The 20,681-nt window shown below is 36.1% G+C and overlaps 1 pseudogene; it reads left to right on the forward strand.

Moving 5' to 3' along the window:
- The first annotated feature begins 8,587 nt into the window (after positions 1–8,587).
- LOC144252321 (leucine-rich repeat-containing G-protein coupled receptor 4-like) lies at positions 8,588–20,135 on the forward strand (annotated as a pseudogene).
- The last annotated feature ends 546 nt before the right edge of the window (positions 20,136–20,681 follow it).

The raw sequence follows: 20,681 nt of genomic DNA on the forward strand, positions 1-20,681 counted from the left end.
ACATCTTTTAAATGCTTTTAGAACTTTAAGCAATTCTAAGGCAGTGGAACAACTTTTTTTTTCTCTCATAATGTTTATTACACTGAGGTACAAATGATAACAAACAAATCTTGATGTTTTTCTTAATACAAGTTTATTTTCTTTTGAAAACAAATCAGTATTTTAAAATAATCTTAAAGTATTATTGAAGAATACAACAAATTTCTAGAAAAAAAATTTTAAAGAAAGAAATGGTTTTAAGGAAATGATAATACTAAATCAAATCTAATGGGCAATTTCAGCTATTATAAAAATTTGTTCAATTTTTGAAATTTCAGTTACCATTTGATAATGTGCAGTGACCCAGGACATTTTTGTCTTCTCAAAAAATTTTTAAACTGAGATCTATAAAAATGGAAACAGTCTATTTTCATCTTCTGAGTACAGTACTGAGAATTTCCATGCTAGGATTTTTCCATTATTTTAGTTAAATAACTTATTTAATTTTATGGCCTATAAAACATTTTGAATCTCCAAATATCATTTTAAAAATAAATCCTATTTTGATAATTATATTAGTCCCAATTTGATGACAGTTTAGCAGTCTTTCATGTTTTCAACACAGAAAAACTAGATTGCAAAATTAATTTGTTACTTCTTCTTTTCAATTTTAAGTAATCATAGTATTGAGATTAACTCTATTTACTAATTTAAAACATACACCTCAATCTCATTTCTCTCCATCTCACTTAATAAAAAATGAAAAATATTTGCATGGATTATTCTCAAGATTCTTTTCTTCCCTAAATACTTGGGTTTCAGATGGAAATAATGTTTGGTAATAAAGCAAGTGTTTAGGGAAGAAAATAAATATCATATTAAAAGTGTCTTGATTAAGATCAGTCAAAAGTCAATCACTGATTTGTTATAATTTTGTATGAGTCAATTACCTTTTCATATTGTTTTCCTACCCTAAAATAGACATCATCTCTTCTTCAATTGAAGGATATGAAAATCATTCCAGGTTGGCATAACATTTAAAAATTATTAGAAAGAAAATGACATAGGAGAATTGAGCATTTTAATAATGTGGGTTACTTTAAGTACAAATGGTGAGAAGGAGACAAAATTTCTACTATAACTGTCAAAGGAATGGTTTTACCCCCATGTCTAGGATAGTGACTGACATATAGTAAGTGCTTAATTACCTAAAATATGTCCTTCACAATTCCATATTATAAATACGAGGAGAAACAGTAATGAGATGCTATATATAAACATTCACTACTACAGATTTATATACCATATTTTTTAAAAAAATATCATATAATACAAGTTATCATGATCACAATATCATGCTGATATTTTTACAGTACATCTGCATTTCACTGATGCTTCCATAGAGAATTGAATACTACTTAAAAATTCAATTGGGATGAGGCTAAGTTATGCCATAAAATATGAATGTGAGAGAGTTAAATTTAGATTTAAAAAATAACCTCTTAACAAGGAAACTTGTGGCTCTATTAATTTTCCAAATGACAGTTCCCATTTTAATAACAAACCAAAAAAGATTCAAATTCCAGCTTTTAAAAAAAAGACACTAATATTTTGAAAAACTGAAGAATCCCAGGTACATTTTTTTTAATATGAAGGAAAGAAAGGAGCCAGAAATAGCTTATGATACAAGGCAATAAGGTGATATGTTTAAGGGCACAAGAAACAAAAGGAGTGAAATTGGCAATTGAGAAAAAGACAGAACTAGTAAGAATAGTAATTTGTCTAAATATCCTTAATAATCAACAAATAGATTTGCCCTTTTCCCCCAGCATAGTTATATATGTTAATAGGGAAGAGAGTTTTTCACCTGATTCCTTTGAACTTTCTCAAAGAACAAATTCAAATAAAGTGAAGACTAAAGTGAATCTTTAGCATTCAGATTTTGTTCTGGCTATTATTTTACAGGTATAGCTTAGAAATACTACTACACTTGTCCATACAGATTTATTTTTTTCATTTGTGACTTGTCAGAAATTAATGTTTCTTTTAAGAAAAACCACTAAAATAGTGAAATTAAAATGGAAAATGGATTAGCAACTTAGTCTTGTAGACTCATGAGTTGCAATTAGTACATTGTGAGAAATGAATTTACTCCTGCTAAATTGAGAAAATGGCTATAACAACCAAAGCAACTATTTTAATTAAATTTTACCATCCAAATGGCTTTCTCCATAAGAACTCTCTGGGAACAGGCCCCTTAGGTATCTTATGCATGAGCTAGAAGTAGCAAAATGTTTCTTCACCGTTATCAGTGTCTCATGCTCATTAGTAATTTGGGATGGAAAAATTGTTTCCTAGAAAAAAAATAAGGTGAAAAAAATTAGTATTTTTAAATATATTCATCCCACCAATCATACTATTATCATAGCTAGGATAGAAAGTTATTTTATTTCAAGTTTGATACATTTAGAGGTAATAAAATGGAAAAAGGGCTTTATATTGCATTATATTATGTAGTCAGTGCTAGAGCACTTGCCTAACTTGGGAGGTTCAATCCCCAACATCTCGAAAGAGGGAAAAAGGAGCTGGGGCGTGGTCAGCAGAGGTGCACTTTTCTGGCACATGTGAGGCACTATGTTCGATTCTTGTTATTAGTAGGTTGCACATTTGTGTACTTTATTAGTCACTACAATTTATTTGTAAATCCAGAACCAACAATTTTTCATTTTTGCAATCATTTACAGATATGCATAGGGCAGCAACAAATTTGTCATCTGAAGCTCATGTTTCCATGTTTACAGTATGATAGCTGAAATAAATCCACTCTCTTTCTTCTCAGTTCAGCTATCATACTGTAAACATGTGTACTTTTCTTACTCTACTTAGTGTCGAATCATTTAACCCTTTTGGGCTTCCTTTTATGATTTTGCTATTTAAAATGGCCCCATGCATAAGGAAATGCTGATTGATTCCTACGTTCCTGTGATATCCCTTAGAGAAAAAAAATGCATTTGTTAGATAACTTTCTTTTAGGCATGAATAAGTGTGTGTGTGTGTGTGTGTGTGTGTGTGTGTGTGTGTGTGTATATATATATATATATATATATATATATATATATATATATATTCACAGATAATTGTACACATTTGTAACAGCAAGGAAAAAGGTGTAGAAATAAGCAGGTGAAGTTCTTAACAGCATTTCACCAATTTTCCTTTAAGGTCCTGTTTCTGTCTGGGAGCTTGGGTTGCATTTATTCATGATGACTCCTTACTCTCTTCAAATTTGTGGCAATGCCTCGGTCTCTCCTAGTCTTTTATGACCATGACCCTTTAGAAAGTTGCTGGTCATATGTTTTGCACAAAGTCTCTCCTTTTGGGTTTGGTGTTTACTTATGACTGGGCAGAGTTATGGGTTTTATAGGGAGATGTCACAGAGGTGAAAGGTCCTTATGGAATTATTTGGTGGGAAGAGGGACACATCAGCATGACTGGTTAGGAGTGATATTAATTTCAATTATTTGATTAATGTGATGCTTTTTGTATTTCTTACTATGAGCTTACTATTTCTTTCTTTGTAATTAATAAATATATTTTGGGAGATACCTTGAGAATATATTATTTCTCCCTCAATTTTTACTCACTTAGAGGATGTGGCTCAGTGCTAGAAAACTGGCCTGTCATGGGTGAGGCCCTGGGTTAAATTCCCAGTACTAGAGGGAAAAAAATAACTTTGCTTTTGCTCACTTAAATTTTGGCATTTATTCACAGATCTTACCAATAACAATTATTATTATGGTCTCCTAAAAGTTATTTTGTTTTTATTTTTCTCATCATTTCTTTATTTATGAACTGTAATTTTCTTTAAGGAAACAACTTGCTCTTTCTCTATTCTTTCATTTCCTATTTTTTACTATTCATATGGGCTATGGTTATATGTTTAATTCTATAATTTATAATCAAATACTACCATTATGTATTTGCTCAAACTGTTCTAACTTGGCTGTTGGGAACTCTTTCAGATTGTTTCCTGAATCCTTTCAATAAGTCCCTGTCAAATTGACCAAGTTATGCTGCATGCATTCCAAATATGTCACAATAAATCCTCCTGGTATATGTAATTATAATGTACCATTTTAAAAAAATCAATCCCCTATTCCTTATTAAGCATCTCTCTATTTTCTGCCACCACAAGGATTTCCAGGATTATTTTACATTTTCCCTGCTCCAGTTCTGGGATCAAGCATTTCTTAAAGAGCCCTGGTCTCTATTATTGGAGAATGGTATTTAGAAGCCAGATCTGGGTGGAGATCTGTCCTGCTCATTGCTATGGAAAAAAAAAAGTTCTAAGTCCTCTTAGTGTTCAGAATTTGGAACTATGTTAAACCTATAAATGCATCCATACACATACATCTCTTTTTCTTTGTTTTCTTTTTCCTTTCTTCAAAAATCTTTAGTTCATATTTTTACTACTAATTTCAATTCATCACCACAGTGTTCATCCTAACGCCATCTTTTTTCTTTTCCTTTTTCTTTTTTTGTACTGAGGATTGAACTCAGGGGTACTCTACCACTGGGCTACAACCCCAACCCTTTTTATTTCATTTTGCAACAGGGTCTCAGTAAGTTGCTGAAACTGGTCACAGACTTTCCATCCTGCTGCCTCAGCTTCCTGAGTAATTGGAATCACAGGCCTGCACTACTGCACCCACCAAATGTCCTCTTTCCTTACTTGTAACTGTGGAATTTGTTTTTCCTTTTCTTTTTTTTAATTAAAAGGCTGGTGCTTACGTATTCCTAAATTGTGAAAAAATGTTCCTCGATTGTGCATGACACAAGAACACAAGATAGGTTGGTAGATATTGTTGTAAGAAGCTACATAAAAGAGAAGCCAACTGATTTAATGGTCCTTCTTCATGCAAAAAGAACTAATCACACTCTTTATGCTTTATTGGCAGTGGAGTGCAGAAGGGTAAGCCCAGGCTGTGGAATGTAAGCTTGTTGTTCCAGCCAAATGAGACAGATGATATGGGATTGAAAATTTATTTAAGCAGTTGTTTGTGAACATAGTTCTGAAAAAAAAGTTATTTCTTGCTCCAGCCCTCTGGGGAAAATTTCCACTCTGAGGTCCTCTCACTTTGGCCACTGGCCTGCCTGGAGACAACCTGCCTCTTGGGCCACCTCTTTATCTCTTCATTGATTTCTGGTCTCTTCTTTTTTTTTTTTTTTTTTTTTTTTGAGAGAGAGAGAGAGAGAGAGAGAGAATTTTTAATATTTATTTTTAGTTCTCGGCGGACACAACATCATGTTGGTATGTGGTGCTGAGGATCGGATCTCAGCAAACACCACTCAATCAAATTGGGTCTTCAGAATATTTTTAATCAGAAAGCCAAATTTACATTTTTCTTTATTTTGTGGCTTGAGCTTTGGTTTCCCTCATAGGTTGCCTGTTCTGATGACATTTGGGGTGTGGGAAAATTAACTCTTTTCCTGTCCTTTTATAATAGCCCAGACTTGTTCAACAGGCAACCTCAACTGGAATGCCTCACCAAAACCCCAATTTGGCCTACTGTGCTTCAGATATCTGAAAAATGAGGAAGGAAGGGAAACAAGATTAGATCACTCTGAGGGCCGATGGAGTATTATTATTCCCAACTGAAATCCCCATTCTTTGAGTTCCTTCTAGTAAGAATGAAAATAAGCTTGGTGCAAGTATTATTCCTTTTAGAGTTATCAATGATTCCAGAAGTCCACAGGACTGTTTGACTGCCACCCTGACCCTCCTGCAGGGAGAGGTAGGGGTCACCTCCACAGTGGCCTGGGCTGATCATAAATGAATTGGAAACACCCATAGTGGGGAGAAGGTCAGTGAAAGTGGGAGCCTAAGGAGAACCTATGTTTTCTTAGCCATATCCAAAGAGCCTGAATGGAACTGTTTAGCAGCCACACACTTCCTGAGAATGCACTGGGCAGCTTCCTGGAGGTACCAGGGAGATAATTCATGATTGGGACACTGAACCATCACAAGAATGTGAAGAACTCATTTTTGAGGATTCTGAGAATACAATACATTCTAGGAAGGAATGTTTAGCACAGCCACTTAGACTTGGTGGGATGTATGAGTGATAATATTAATGACAATGTCTTTAGGGGCATGCTGAGTAGGGATAATACCAGTGGTTTAATAAGAAGATGCTCATAACAACCAATGTGGTTGGAATTTAGTTCATGTCTCCCTTATGAACAGGCAAGACACTTAAGTTTTCATCTTAATAAATTCTTACAACCGTGAGGCAGGTACTCCCATTAGTCCATTTTACATCTGACAACTGAGATTCACAAAGGTGGAGAATTGTACAGTGGTTGCAAAACTACAAGAAAACAAAGGCCTTTCATAAATATTTTACTGTGTGTTCTTGTTGGAAGGATCAGTCTTGTGGGTTGCAGCGATTTGATTTAGCCAAGGTAAGCATTCATGTGGCCATCGCTGGTGCTTTAGCACAGTGTCCCCAATGCTACTTACATGACTCAGAGAAAAGAAACTGAGACCCAACTGCAATCTAATGATAGAGGTGCTCAGTGAGCCAGTAAAGGAATGTGCTGATGGGGGCAGTCATAGCACCAGGGATTGGGCCACCCAACCCCGTATTCAATGACCTGGCTGAGGTTCAGAAACAAGGTGGTGAGAATTGAAGTAGGGCACGCCAGACAGACATGGCAGCAGGAGCCAAAGCACTGTGCAGTAAGTAGCATGGCAGAGAGAAAACTGGAAGAGAAGCAGGGGCCTTAAATGAATCAGCCAAGGCATTGGGCCCTAGATAGATAAAAGCCTGGATCTGGAGTCCAATTGAGCCATGTACTAACTATTTTGACCCTGCACCACATCTTTAGAGGTTTTCTAAGCTTTGTTTTACATAACTGGAAGCATAGTGATGGATAATAATCTACATGTTAAACTGACAGCTTGGGTACCTGCTCTGGATTCACAGAGTTGATGAATGGATTTGTCAAGAAGAATATCTAATATCTACTACATGTGATGAATGGATTTTCCAAGAAGCATATCTACTTTCTATTACATGTAAAGCTTTATTATTCATCAATTGCTTCTATATTCTTACTTACTTTTGCATATTTCTGGTAATTTACCCTCTTAGTAGTGTGATTTTTCTGGCTCTGGGCTTGTCCTCTCAGTCTAGGTAGCCCTCAAGTGTAGACACCATATTTTAATCTACCATCACAAGATGTAGCCATGCAGGAATCTCAGCCTTGCTAGACCATTAGAATCACTTGGGAGTACCAGAAAGCTGCACAGGTCTGTTCCCCATCCCAGATGTATTAAACTAGGACCTTCAGGACTTTGGCTTAAGCTTTTACTCTTGACCAGCTGGGCAGAAAAATGTTTGAATCAATGAGTAAACAATCATACTGTATGTACAGTTGTCCCTCAGTATCCTTGAGAGTCTGGTTTCAGAACCTCTCCTGGACTCCCAAATCCATGGATGTTCAACACTTTATACAAAGTGGCGTAATATTTGTATAACCTATAAATATTTTGGTACATTTTGAATCACCTCTAAATTACTTATAAACATAGTACAATGTAAATTCTATGAAAATAGTTGTTATAATCTATTGTTTAGGAAATAATGACAAGAAGAAATGTCTATACATGTTCAGTAAAAATGCAGTTTTTAAAATATTTTTAGTTACATATGGACACAATACCTTTATTTTATTTGTTTGTTTTATCTGTTTTTTTAAATGTGGGACTGAGGATCATACCCAGTGCATCACATATGCTAGGCAAGTGCTCTACCACTGAGCCACCACCCTATCCCATAAATTCAGTTTTTAAAAAATATTTTTACTTTCATTTTTGTAGTTGTCAATGAAGAGCATGCCTTTATTTTATTTGTTTATTTTTATGCAATGAAAGGATCCAATCCTGTGCCTCACACATGCTAGGCAAGCACTCTGCCACTGAGCTATAGCCCCAGCCATCAAAGCATTTTTTTAAAGAAAGTTTTTGATCCTCAACTGGTTGAACTATGGATATAGGAGGCTAGCTAAATCAGTCAGGATAGACTAGAGCAGGCTATGATAGTTATTAACCCCCAAATATCAATGGCTTAAAATCAAAAAGATCTGTGTTTTGCTCACATTTTGCAACCATGATAGTTTGGTTGAGGGCTCTGCTCAATGGAGAAAACACCTTAAAGGGCATTATTGTTTGTCCTATCAGAGAGACATATTTTAGGCTTGTCTCTCACTAGCATTAAATGCTCCACCCAGACATGGCACAAACTCCTTCCATGCACACTCTTTGGTCAGGACTAGTCATGTGATCTGGAAGTGCAATCCTGCACGTTCCCAGAAGATGAAAATCCAGAAGTCATTGGTGAGCAGTGCAAATCACTACCAGACTACAAAATTGGCACCATCAACTTTATTTCTCAGCAATACTTACAAGGTGTGTTCAAGGCCAAGTGTAAAATATGGAGTGGTATTTGAATTTTTTTTTTTTTTTGGTTTGGCTCAGGGCCCTATTTTTTTGTTGTTGTTGTTTTTGTTTTGCTTTTTTTAATTTAATGAGGCTAGATGGTATATGGCATTAAACTTGGTGGTTAAAAGCCTGAATGTCCAAACCTTAAGCTCTGCCATTTACCAGATGTGTGAGCTGGGCAAGTAAAAGACAATTTATACCCATCAAAGAGATAATCAAAGGATGTGAGAAGCCAAGGAAGGAGGTTCTTTGTTAAATTGAGTGCTTAGAACCAGACAGCATTTACCTGAGTAGGACTGATGGGGAGAGGGCTACTTTAGGAGGTTTCACAGGAATTGGGGTGGCTCCAGATGGCAGGGAGGACGCATGTTTATCCCCCATAAATTGCTGCCTTCCTGCCTGATCCAGTGTGAATGTTTGGGCTGAAGAATCAGAGAAGCCAACTGGAGTTGGTTTAACCACATGAATTAGCTAAGGAAAGGGGATGTACAGGCTTCCTGCAGATTCTCTCTCTCTCTCTCTCTCTCTCTCTCTCTCTCTCTCTCTATATATATATATATATATATATATATATATATATATATATATATTCATTTTGCAGTATGGGGATTGAACAAGGGTCTTGCATGTGCACTCTACCACTAAGCTACATCTCCAGCCCTTTTGAAAAGCATTTATATTGAGATATGGTCTCACTAAGTTGTATAGGCTAACTTTAAACTTGCCATCATCCTAGCCTTGTCTTCCAAGTAGCTGGGAATTCAGGCATGTGCCACCTCATCTTCCCGGGGCTCTCTCTTAAAGCAGATAAAGTTTCTTGTACCACTGTCTCTAGCAAGTTTCCCCAAAATATCCTGGGCTCTAATGGGCTTTGGCTTATGAGAGGCCAGTGTTTTTGGGTAGAAATACTAGCTGCTTTAAGTAGAAAGGGTATTGCACAAGAGGATGTCAGGCACCCCATAGAACCATTGGTAGGGCTGGAGAAAACATTGACCAAAAAAACTGTTTTATATATGACAGTTTGGATTATAGGCCTGTGCCATTGCACCTGGCAACAGTTTTACTTTAAATTACAGTATTATTATGAAACTTTATATATACTTGATTTGCATCCACCTTTCTTAAGAGACACCTCATAGAAAGGGAGAAACTTTGTGGTGTATCTTTATGATCATTTTTATGAGCTTTACCAGAGTGTTTAACATAGATAAGGTTCCTAGAGGATAAATGGTCAAGACTAAAGTATATGATACTTAGACTTTTCTGACTCACAGGTTGGGGTTTTCAAAGATTAAAATGCTTTTTACAAAACAAAATTATGTCTATGAAGTTGCTACTCAGGGTGTATTTTACAATTTTTTCTCCAGGTCTTTATCAGTACCATATGCTTCTCAGTGCTGTGCATTTTGGGGCTATGAATCTTATGCAAATTTAAACATAGAAGATAACAGGCTTCAAGACCATAGTGTGACAAAGGAGAAAGGCAAGTACATGAACCTTTAGAAACAGAACACTCCCTAAGACATTAATCAAAATGTATGTGTTGTAATCAGTTTGGGAAGGGTCAATATGAAGTCTGTGAGAAAAATGGCCTTTCCTCTGTTACTGGCATTTTTAATGTATTATCAAGCCACATTTGTATACACTGAACTTTAACATCATGCAGGGGAGAGAAAATTGTGGGAACATTTGGTTCTTTTGAACTGCCCACTTTTAATTCAACATACTTTGTTGTATATTCGGGTACCACTGATGCAGCAAATGTCACCAGCACTGCTGAAAATGAAGAGCGTAGTCAAATAATTATCCATTGTACACCCCCAACAGGTAATGCTCAACCCATTTGGCTGTAATATTTTACTTTAAGTAAACATTGGGCAAATATATCTAATCTTCCTGGCGATGGATGTTATTTCTATTTTATAAGGGTGGGACTAGATGATCCTGTAAGGCCTTCTGATTCATAGTGTGGTCAGTGTACCAGCATTTCTTGCAGAATTTCAGGCTCATACCACTGAATCAGAATCTGCATATTAACAGCTCTTGCTCTTTTATATTATTCTTTATTTATTGTAGTGCCAGGGATTGAACCCAGGGCCTCCAGAATGCAAAGCTTCTGCTTTATTAATGAGTTTTGTCCCCAGTCTTCTTCTTCTTCTTCTTCTTCTTCTTCTTCTTCTTCTTCTTCTTCTTCTTCTTCTTCTTCTTCTTCTTCTTCTTCTTTATTATTATTATTATTATTATTATTATTATTTTATTTCATTTTATTTTTTGGTATTGATTGAATCCAGGATTGCTTAACCACTGAGCCACATCAACAACCTGTTTTACTTTTTCATTTTGAGGCAGCGTCTTATTAAGTTGCTTTGGGCCTCACTAAGTTGCTGAAGCTAGTTTTGAACTTGTGATCATCCTGCCTTAGCCTCTTGTGCCCCTGGGATTATAAGCATGAACCTATAATTGTTTTTTAAATGCAATCTTGTCTACTCTTTCTGATTTACTTCATTGAAGTTGTAGTTTTAGGAAAGTTATTAAATGATGCCAATATTTACTTGATTGTAATGTCATATTCTGTCTGCCTACCAGAGAACTTGGATTTATACTTTTACTATAAAGGCAAGGTTTTAAATATTTTTTGTTAAATCAGGTGCTACCAAAGAGATTCCTATTAGTATGATGTCACAGGATGAACTGGCCATTAATTTTGGGGGTAGGGAGGGTGACGGGGTAACAGGGATTCAACTCAGGGGCACTCGGCCACTGAGCCACATCCCCAGCCCTATTTTATATTTTATTTAGAGACAGGGTCTCACTGAGTTGCTTATCTCCTCAGTGTTGCTGAGGCTGGCTTTGAATTCACGATCCTCTGGTCTCAGCTTCCTGAGCCACTGGGATTGCAGGTGTGTGCCACCATGCCTGGGTTGGCCATTAATTTTATAACTTAGAATCATCAGTGCTGTGAATTTACTAATAACTGATGCTGAATTGTGAGCTTCTTAAGGGCCTATGTATGTATGCTTTGAATATTTAACCCATTTCCTTGTGTGGAGAATGAGAACAAACTTAATTTTAACAGATGAGTAAGTGCAACTAGCAAGAATCATTTATGTAATTTATTTTATTGTGCAGATATTAATTTTTGACAGTTAGGAGTGCAGTTGACTCTCTTCCCCATGAAGGATTCAGGTGTTGGAGATTGTACACAGAACTGATGATCAGTGAGAAGTAAACATCATACTTTTTGGAGGAGACGGTGGTACTGGGGATTGAACCCACGGGTGCTTAACCATTGAGCCACAGTCTCAGCCCTTTTTATATATTATTTATAGAGGCAGGGTCCCACTGAGTTGCTTAAGGCCTTGCTAAGTTGCTGAGGCTCGCTTTAAACCCATGATCCTCCTGCCTCAGCCTCCAGAGCCTCTGGGATTATAGGTGTGTGCCACGTCACCTGGCAGGAAACAGCATTCTTTTGCAGTACTGGACACACCTATAATCGGATCCATTCTGGAGGCTGAGGCAGGAGTACTGCAAGTGCAGGGTCAGTGTCAGCAACTTAATGAGACCCTCACCAATTTAAAGAGATCCTGTCTCCAAATAAAAAATAAAGAAGGCTGGATATATACTTTAGTGGTAGAACACCCCTGGGTTTTGTCCCTGTACTACCCTCCTCGAAAATAAAATGTGAGAAAGAACTTCCATTTTAGCACTTCCTGAGGGTTCAGAGTGAAAATAAATTTGATTAAAAAAATTGTGTTCATTGAAAATCAGATAAATGGTGCAGAACTGGAGTTCCACTGTATATGTCAAATTTCATGACAGTTCAGAAAGTTAAAACATCCTTTAGGCAATCATAGTTTTCTTGTTCTTTATAGTCAAACATTTTCACTCCTTAATTATAAATGAAATATTTTTCATTTGTGAGATTACTAGCATGTCAAAGTCAGTTATTAGAACCAGCAATTCAGCTACTAAGTGCATTCTTGCGATCCTATATATATATAGGGGTTTTACTATTATAGAGGGGTTTTGTTTTGTGCCAAGCTTTGTATGAATAGTTAACATTGATTATCAACCATAACCAACTTCAGCAGGTTGCTGTGAAATGCCATAAGAAATTGGGTTTAAAATGTTACAAATCTGTGTATATACATACATATCAGTTATAAAATATATAGAGAGCTGGGGTTATGGCTCAGTGGTAAATGGTAAAGCTTTTGCCATGTTTGAGGCACTGGGTTAGATTCTCAGCACCACATATAAACAAACAAACAAACAAATAAATGTTCATAAACAACTAATACAAATATTTTTTAAAAAATAAAATACATAGGGAAAAGGAAGGAAGAAAAAAAAAAGCTAATATTTACTAAAGTTCCACTATGTGCCCAGCAGCCTGCATAAGTACTTATGTATGCAAATTTACTTAAGCCATCAACTGAATTAAGTAGGCATTATTATCTACATATCAGAAAATGCAACTTATTAGGCTTAAGTGGCTTTTTTAAGGTAAGAATAGCAAGTTATAAACCATCTGATTACAGACCCTCAATATTTTAAGTACCTTTTATATGCTAAATTCTGTGCTTTGTATATTTGGTATAAGAAAAAGTAGAGGGCTGGGGTTATAGCTCAGTGGTTGAGTGTTTGCCTGGCATGCGTGAGGCACTGGGTTCAATCCTCAGTACCACATAAAAAATAAAGATATTGTGTCCATCTACAACTAAAAAAAATATTTAAAAAAAGAATAAAGAAAAAGAAAAAGTAGAAATTTTCTTGGAAATATCTCTATATGCCCTTACCAAATAATAAAAGAAACTAATCCTGGTTATGTTTTGTTTCAGTACTAGAGAGTGAACCCTGGGGAGCTTTACTACTGAGTACCCTCCCTTGAGGCCTTTTTATGTTTTTAGTTTGAGACAGGATCTTGCTTAGTTGATGAGGCTGGCCTTGAAATTGCCATCCCCTCCTGCTTCAACCTCTTGAGTCCCTGGGATTATAGGTGTGTGCTAGCTACACCCAGATATTAAGCTGCTTAATTTTTAAAGTAGCCTAGTCTGTGACTGAAATATCTTAAAAGCAATATTTTTTTTTCAGTTTGGTTCTATTCAATTAGGTAACTCATTTATTCTAGAATCAACCATCAATAGTCATTCTATCAAGCATATTAAATGAAATATGGTATTTTCTAAAATGTCTTTCATGTTTCTGTTTCTTTTTCATGTTAGGTGCTATTAAGCCCTGTGGGAAGCTGGATGACATGTCTCACCATGTGGCTCATTTTCTTGGTTGCATTGTTTTTCAACCTGCTAGTCATTTTAACAACATTCACATCTTGTACATCACTGCCTTCCTCCAAGTTGTTCATAGGCTTGATTTCTGTGTCTAACTTATTCATGAGAATCTATACTGGCATCTTAACTTTTCTTGATGCCGTATCCTGGGGCAGATTTGCTGAATTTGGCATTTGGTGGGACACTGGCAATGGCTGCAAAGCAGCTGAGTTCCTTGCAGGTTTTTCCTCAGAAAGTGCAATATTTTATTAATGTTTAGCAGCTGTTGAAAGAAGCTTATCTGCAAAAAATATCATGAAAAATGGGAAAGCAATCATCTCAAGCAGTTCTGGATTGTAGCCCTTTTTGCTTTTCTGGGTGCTGCAGTAGCAGGCTGTTTCCTCCTTTTCCATAGAGGGGAATATTCTGCATCACCTTTGTGCTTGCCATTTCCCACAGGAGAGAAGCCATCATTAGGATTTACCATGACTTTAGTGCTGTTAAACTCACTAGCATTTTTATTAATGGCCATCATCTACACTAAACTTTACTGCAACTTGGAAAAAGAAGACCTCTCAGAAAACTCACAATCTAGCATGATTAAGCATGTTACTTGGCTAATTTTCACCAACTGCATCTTTTTTTTGCCCTGTTGCATTTTTCTCATTTGCACCATTGATCACTGCAATCTCTATCAGTCCTGAAATAATGAAGTCTGTTACTCTGATATTTTTCCCATTGCCTGCTTGCCTAAATCTGGTCCTGTATGTTTTCTTCAATCAAAAATTTAAAGAAGACTGGAAGTTACTGAAGTGACACATTACCAAGAAAAGTGGATCAGTTTCAGTTTCCATCAGTAGCCAAGGTGGTTGTGTGGAACAGGATTTCTACTATGACTGTGGCATGTACTCACACTTGTAGGGTAACCTGACTGTATGTGACTGCTGCGAATCTTTTCTTTTGACAAAGCCAGCATCATGCAAACACTTAATAAAATCACACAGCTGTCCTGCATTGGCAGTGGCTTCTTGCCAAAGACCAGAGGGATATTGGTCTGATTGTGGCACAGTCAGCCCACTCTGATTAGGCAGATGAAGAAGACTCCTTTGTCTCAGACAGTTCTGACCAAGTGCAGGCATGGTAGAGCCTGCTTCTATCAGAGTCAAGGATTCCCTTTGGTGTGCGACGCTTACAATCTACTAAGAGTTAAAGACCGAATTACTGTGTTTGTAACTATTTCCCCCATCAACCAAATTCACAGTGTTTATAGAGTGAACCATATTCTATTCTTTCATCTGGGAAGCACTTCTGTAATCACTGCCTGGTGTCACATAGAAGGGGAAGGTGGAAGTTTATTTTTCAAACCTGATATTTTTCAAAGAACAGGTGCCTAAATTATTAATTGGTGAAAAATGCAATTTCCAAGGAATGTGTGGTCTATTTGAAACAGAACTTGAAAAGGATTTGAGGTGTGGTATAGCAATATAACTTTTAGGTTTTTTCAGATTCATAAGGAGCAAATTTATACCTATTTCTGAATTAAGCACAAGATAAAGGACAGCTGTTAATATTTTTAAAAAGGTAGTTCAAATGTGACTTTATATAACTGACAAAAGAGTCTTGCTAATTTTACCTAATATTTGATCATTAATCTCAGGACAACTTACTACAGGGCCAAAAAAGGGCTTGTCTTGATTGTCTCCCAACTAGAACTGTGAGAGTACACATAGGTATCATTGTTTTCTATTTCCACTTTTACATGAGAATCATAGATTTTGTTAAATTGCTTTATAAATCTATATAAACCTGAAGATGTTTTAAAAACCATATTAACAGCTGATAGAATAAAAATATCAGTACATTTGTTTGGGGTCATTTTACATTGCTTTGTTATGCTCACCATGATTTTCAGTGTTTTGCAATTATATTACTAGTACAAAATAAATGGCTAATTGATGTGTGAGTTGAAGTAGTTTTGGCTACACTACATACTAATGAGATTTTAATAGTACCTAAGGGATTTGATGGCTCCATGTAATGTTCCCATTAATAAATTCTTCTTAATATCATTGGTTCTACTGATATTTTCCAGTTTTGTTGGTATGTCATCTATTTACAGTATGGATTACACAAAAAGTAAACTGGGGTCATTTTTTAATTGGAGGAAGCTGAAAATAAATATGACACAAAGCACATAATTTATTTCTTAGTGAACTGGATTCTCCTAAACTTATGTTATTACTTGTATGCTTCTATAAAAATTTCCCATACCATGACTTACAAAAAAACCTATTCAATAGTTCATATGCTGAGTTCTGGTTAAACTAGACAGACATATCATTAAGGGGGTGGGGGAGAAAGGATAAGGTTTAATCCTATGTCTTTGAAAATTAAAAATTTTACCTGATTCTCATCTAGGGTCTTCTGCCATGTTTTTTTTGTAGAGTCTTAAAGTTATGATTGCCCAATAAGTTTTTTGAACAATGTACTAAATAGCAAACCTACTGCCATATTATTATACTGGATATACTAAAAAAATTAAGCTAGATTACAGTTTAATAATTAAACTGTACATACTGAGCATATAAAGAATTTTTATCTTATGTAAATTATTTTTACAACACAAGTAGGGAAACATGGCTTCTGTTCAGTTCGTTTAATTAAAGCTACCTCCTATAGTGACTGCCAGTAGCAGAATGTTAAATTGTGGTTTATAGACTTTTTTCATTGTAAATAATCTCGGTTGTACATTGTCAGTGTAAAAACAGAATCTTTGTATATCAAAATCATGTAGTTTGTATAAAATGTGGGAGGGATTTATTTACAGTGTATTGTAATTTTGTAAGGCCAACTATTTATAAGTTTTAAAATTTGCTATCACGGTTTGTATATTTACACATCTGATAAATATTAAATCATAACTTGGTAATAATCTTAATTAAACTTGTTTTCTCAAAATTCAAGTTATTGAAAACTTCATTCATTTAAAAAATAGAATAGCAGATATACAAAATCTTTGGTAAACTGTGCTATATATTGGATGAAATACAATATTGTACTCTATGTTTCAAATTATTAAAGTTTCTAGAAAGCAATATATTTTGCCTTAATTTGTAACTAAGTATGTTAAAGCATTTACTATCTATTATGGAGACAAATTTAAAAAGTTTTAAATAGAAAAGACATTATTAGAAAAAATGTTGGAAGTAACCATTAGAAAATATTGTTTGATAGTTATCTGTCAATATTTAAGAACACTTAAACTTAAAACTTTTATCCTGTCTTAAATCTGAACTATATTGTGGAAAACATATTTTGAAATATAAGTGAATATCACCAATTTAATCTTTATTTAAAAGCAAATGATTAAAAATATCTACATGATATTAATTGTAGTCAGTTGCCTAGAAATGTAGTATTACAATCTCCAAGCTCTCTTTGGACAAATGAGAAAACAAAGGGTTTAATAAAATTTAAGTGAATGCCTGAACCACAGCAAATTAGATCCCAATCAAAACTTAGTTCCTCTTAATTTTGGCTATATTTTGTAGGTGTTAGTAAATGTGTATGCCTCTTCCTGTTTTAAAATTTATATGTGTTTGAAATTTTCACAATAAAAAGAATGGTTTAGGTACCCCTCTCCCTCTCCCCTTCCCATGCCCACCACCAAAACCACAACACACAATAAACCTTGTTTCATCTTTACCTTATTCACTAGCCCCTCAATCCTTCTGCCTCTTAGATTATTTGAAGCAATCCAAGACATATTGTTTCATCTGTAAATTTCTAGGAATAATTATTTTTAAAACTAACTAAAATTGGCATGATTTTTGTTACAATGTCATACAGGAATTTGTAAGGAAAAGTCATTCTTCACTTACAGGTTACAGAACCAGTAAAAAAAATCTCAAATATACCATGAAAGTGAAAATAAATGAGTAGTAAGAAAAGACATTAGTAAGTAAAACATATGGGAAAAAATCTTTTAATGCTTTTTATACCCTTCTTTATGACTTCTTGGCCCCAATAATGTAAAGGCAGTATAAGAGACCCCAAGACTTGACTACATTCAAATATGTGTACACACAGCATGGAATTGCCCCATAGTCTTTGGGTCTCCAGTATTGTTAACATATAATGTAATTGTCATAATGATGACCCTGAAGCATGAAGGAAAGGGCTTTCTTTTATAAAGCATTTTTTAAAAAATAAAACATCTAAAGGAGGAAGGGAAGTATATGACATCTTAGATTCCCATACCAAAAAGTTACAGTGCAAAAGCTTTGGCATTCAAGTGATACAATTTACTCTTAAATCTGTCAGATCCTGAACTAGAAATTTTGAGGATTAATTAGATAATATGACTGTGATGTAGATTATTTCCTTAATATTATAGAGGAATAAATTAGGATCAGAAAGGTCAACAGCTTATTTATGGAAATTTATTAAGAGAAAAACCATTGATTAAAATTCTTTTTCTTTCATAGATAAAACCTGTGAGTTTTCCACTATGCTTGCATTAGGTTATGTCTGTTGGGAAATTTCTCCTAAAGCTTTCTTCCTTATGAAGTCCTAAAACAGTTTAGGGTCTTTTGATATTACTGATTCTCAAAATGTTCTAATGAAAGGTTTTAGCCAGACATGCCAATATTGAATTATTGGGGTAGAGAATGAAAAAAACTCTACTAAATAAATTTTATTCTTTGATCAATTTATTACTCACTTGGATTGCTCTGATTTTCTTCATTTCACTGTTGTTACTAAAATTTAAAAATATTCCATTTAAGAAGTTTTAAGCATACATATTTATTTTTTTGTGGTAGGGGAATCAAACTCAGGGTCTCCCATGCTCTGTGCCTCTAGCTGGCATATCATATTTTATTATAGCTTCTGCTTCCAGAATTGTCTTTGATTGTTAATATTTTTATCATATATCAATGTCCTGTGTCAAATTTTGTAGATCTAAACTTCATCAAGGATGGTGTATTACTCTTTGATCAGTAACAACTTTATGTGCTATTTTTAGTCATTGTCTGTTTTCACATGATACTTCTACCAGTTATACAAATTATGAACTAGACAGAGCTAAATTTACACCAGTATAAATAAAGCATCCAGCTTTATAATGTCTGTCATCTTTCTTGCTACCTTTATCCCCATCTCCAATCTCCGAGTTCCCACAAAATATTCTTTCCTCATAAAATACACATAACAGCATATTTTAATTACATTTGTCACCACAAAAAGATGAGGAATTTAGAGTAACAGCAGTTTTTATCCCAGTGCTTAGCAAAGGTTAGAGGCTTAGCACATAATAGAGGCTTAAAAAAGTAAAAACAATTCGCAGGTGTAGACAGACTAGATGCCTTAAGACGCCAGGCAAACAAGATGTATCAAAACACTAAAAGATTGTCCTAAACCTGCATTATTTTTTGGTAGCAGGGATGGAACCCAGGACCCCATGCATGCTAGGCAAGCACTTTACCACTGAGCTACTTCCCCAGGCCACCTAAACCTGCTTTCGTGGATACACTTGTAAAGTTAAATTAAATCAGCCTCAAAAAAAGCATGACCTGTTCAAGGAAATCAAGACTGGTGCATATAATCCTGACCTTATGTGTGTGTTGGGGTGGGGGGGGTGTGGTGGAGGGGTGGATGTTAGTCCTTAATTCTGCCTCTTTCCCTTTAAGAGGAGTCGCTTTATTTAGTAATAACGTTATTTCAAATACCAAATGGTCTGCAACAACACCTCAAAAAAAGCCCAGGCCCCCGGAAGGTGTCAGCTGGAAGAGACACAGAATTGAATAAGTTCACAAGCAACAGGCACCTTCCAGACACAGGAAGAAGGGCAGACAGAGAGAAAGCCAAGTTCTACAGGCCCAGACACAGCCCTCGCGTCCTCTTTGCGTCACCATGGCAACGCGGCACCCGGGTGGCCCGGATTGGCCGGGCCCAGCACGCGCGGGGCCTGCTGGGAGATCATGTCCCAGCTGCAGCTTGGCGGGTTTGAACTTGGCGGGCCAGATGTGGGCCAGATGCGGGCTGTGTGGCGGTGGAGTGTTGCTTCTTCCCCTCCCGGCATCCTGTTCTCTGCGGACTGCAGTTCTGAGTCTGAGGCCTCCGTGGCCTCCTTCTCCGTCCTCATGACGGGTGCGCGGGGACAGAGGCTGGGGGCGACGTCTATCTGTTGGTCGCCGCTGCCTCAGGGCTGCAGTAATTCCACCATGTCACTGTTGTCTCCCCTCGGCCACCAGAGCTTCTCGTTTGACGATGAACATGGTGACAGAGAGGATGAGGAAGATGTGGACGAAGATGCCCATGACGTAGAGGCCGAGGTGTTGAGCCTGAGAGGAACGGAGTTACTGGGTCGCGCCAGGTAAACCTGAGGCTGCCCGACCGATAAACCGGTCCCAAGGTTCCTTGGACCCTTCCAAGTACCTTCAGCAAACCAAAACAATCTCCTGTCTTCCACCTTAGAGGCTGAGCAGGCGCCTGCATCCTTAAATGCAGCCCTTTCTGCAGAGAGTCCTGGGCCATTTCTTAAAGATGATATGTTTTCTGATTCTTAGCCCTTAAATTGCTGCTATCTCAGTTTCCTTAAAAAGGACCCGTATATAGTCTCGAACACACAAAACTGCTTCTATTTCAGGAGTTTTACGAATCCTCAGAAATCCAGATGGTGAACTGAAGAACTCTTGTCCATAATCTTAGTTCCAAAATGTGTTTTATGTAGTAGGTTGTAATAGTGTAAAGAGCTGAAGCATAGAAATTAGTCCACGACAGCCGCATAAGGACACAAGTGCAAAATACTGTCTAAGAACCAGAAAGTCTTTTCCAGAAACTGAGTCTGCTGACATCTTGCTCTTCGACTTCCCAGCCTCCAGAACTATAAGAAATAAATTCCTATTGTTTTATAAGCCATTCCG

This window comes from Urocitellus parryii, unplaced genomic scaffold (genome assembly GCF_045843805.1).
Source record: "Urocitellus parryii isolate mUroPar1 unplaced genomic scaffold, mUroPar1.hap1 Scaffold_40, whole genome shotgun sequence".
Classification (NCBI taxonomy): domain Eukaryota; kingdom Metazoa; phylum Chordata; class Mammalia; order Rodentia; family Sciuridae; genus Urocitellus; species Urocitellus parryii.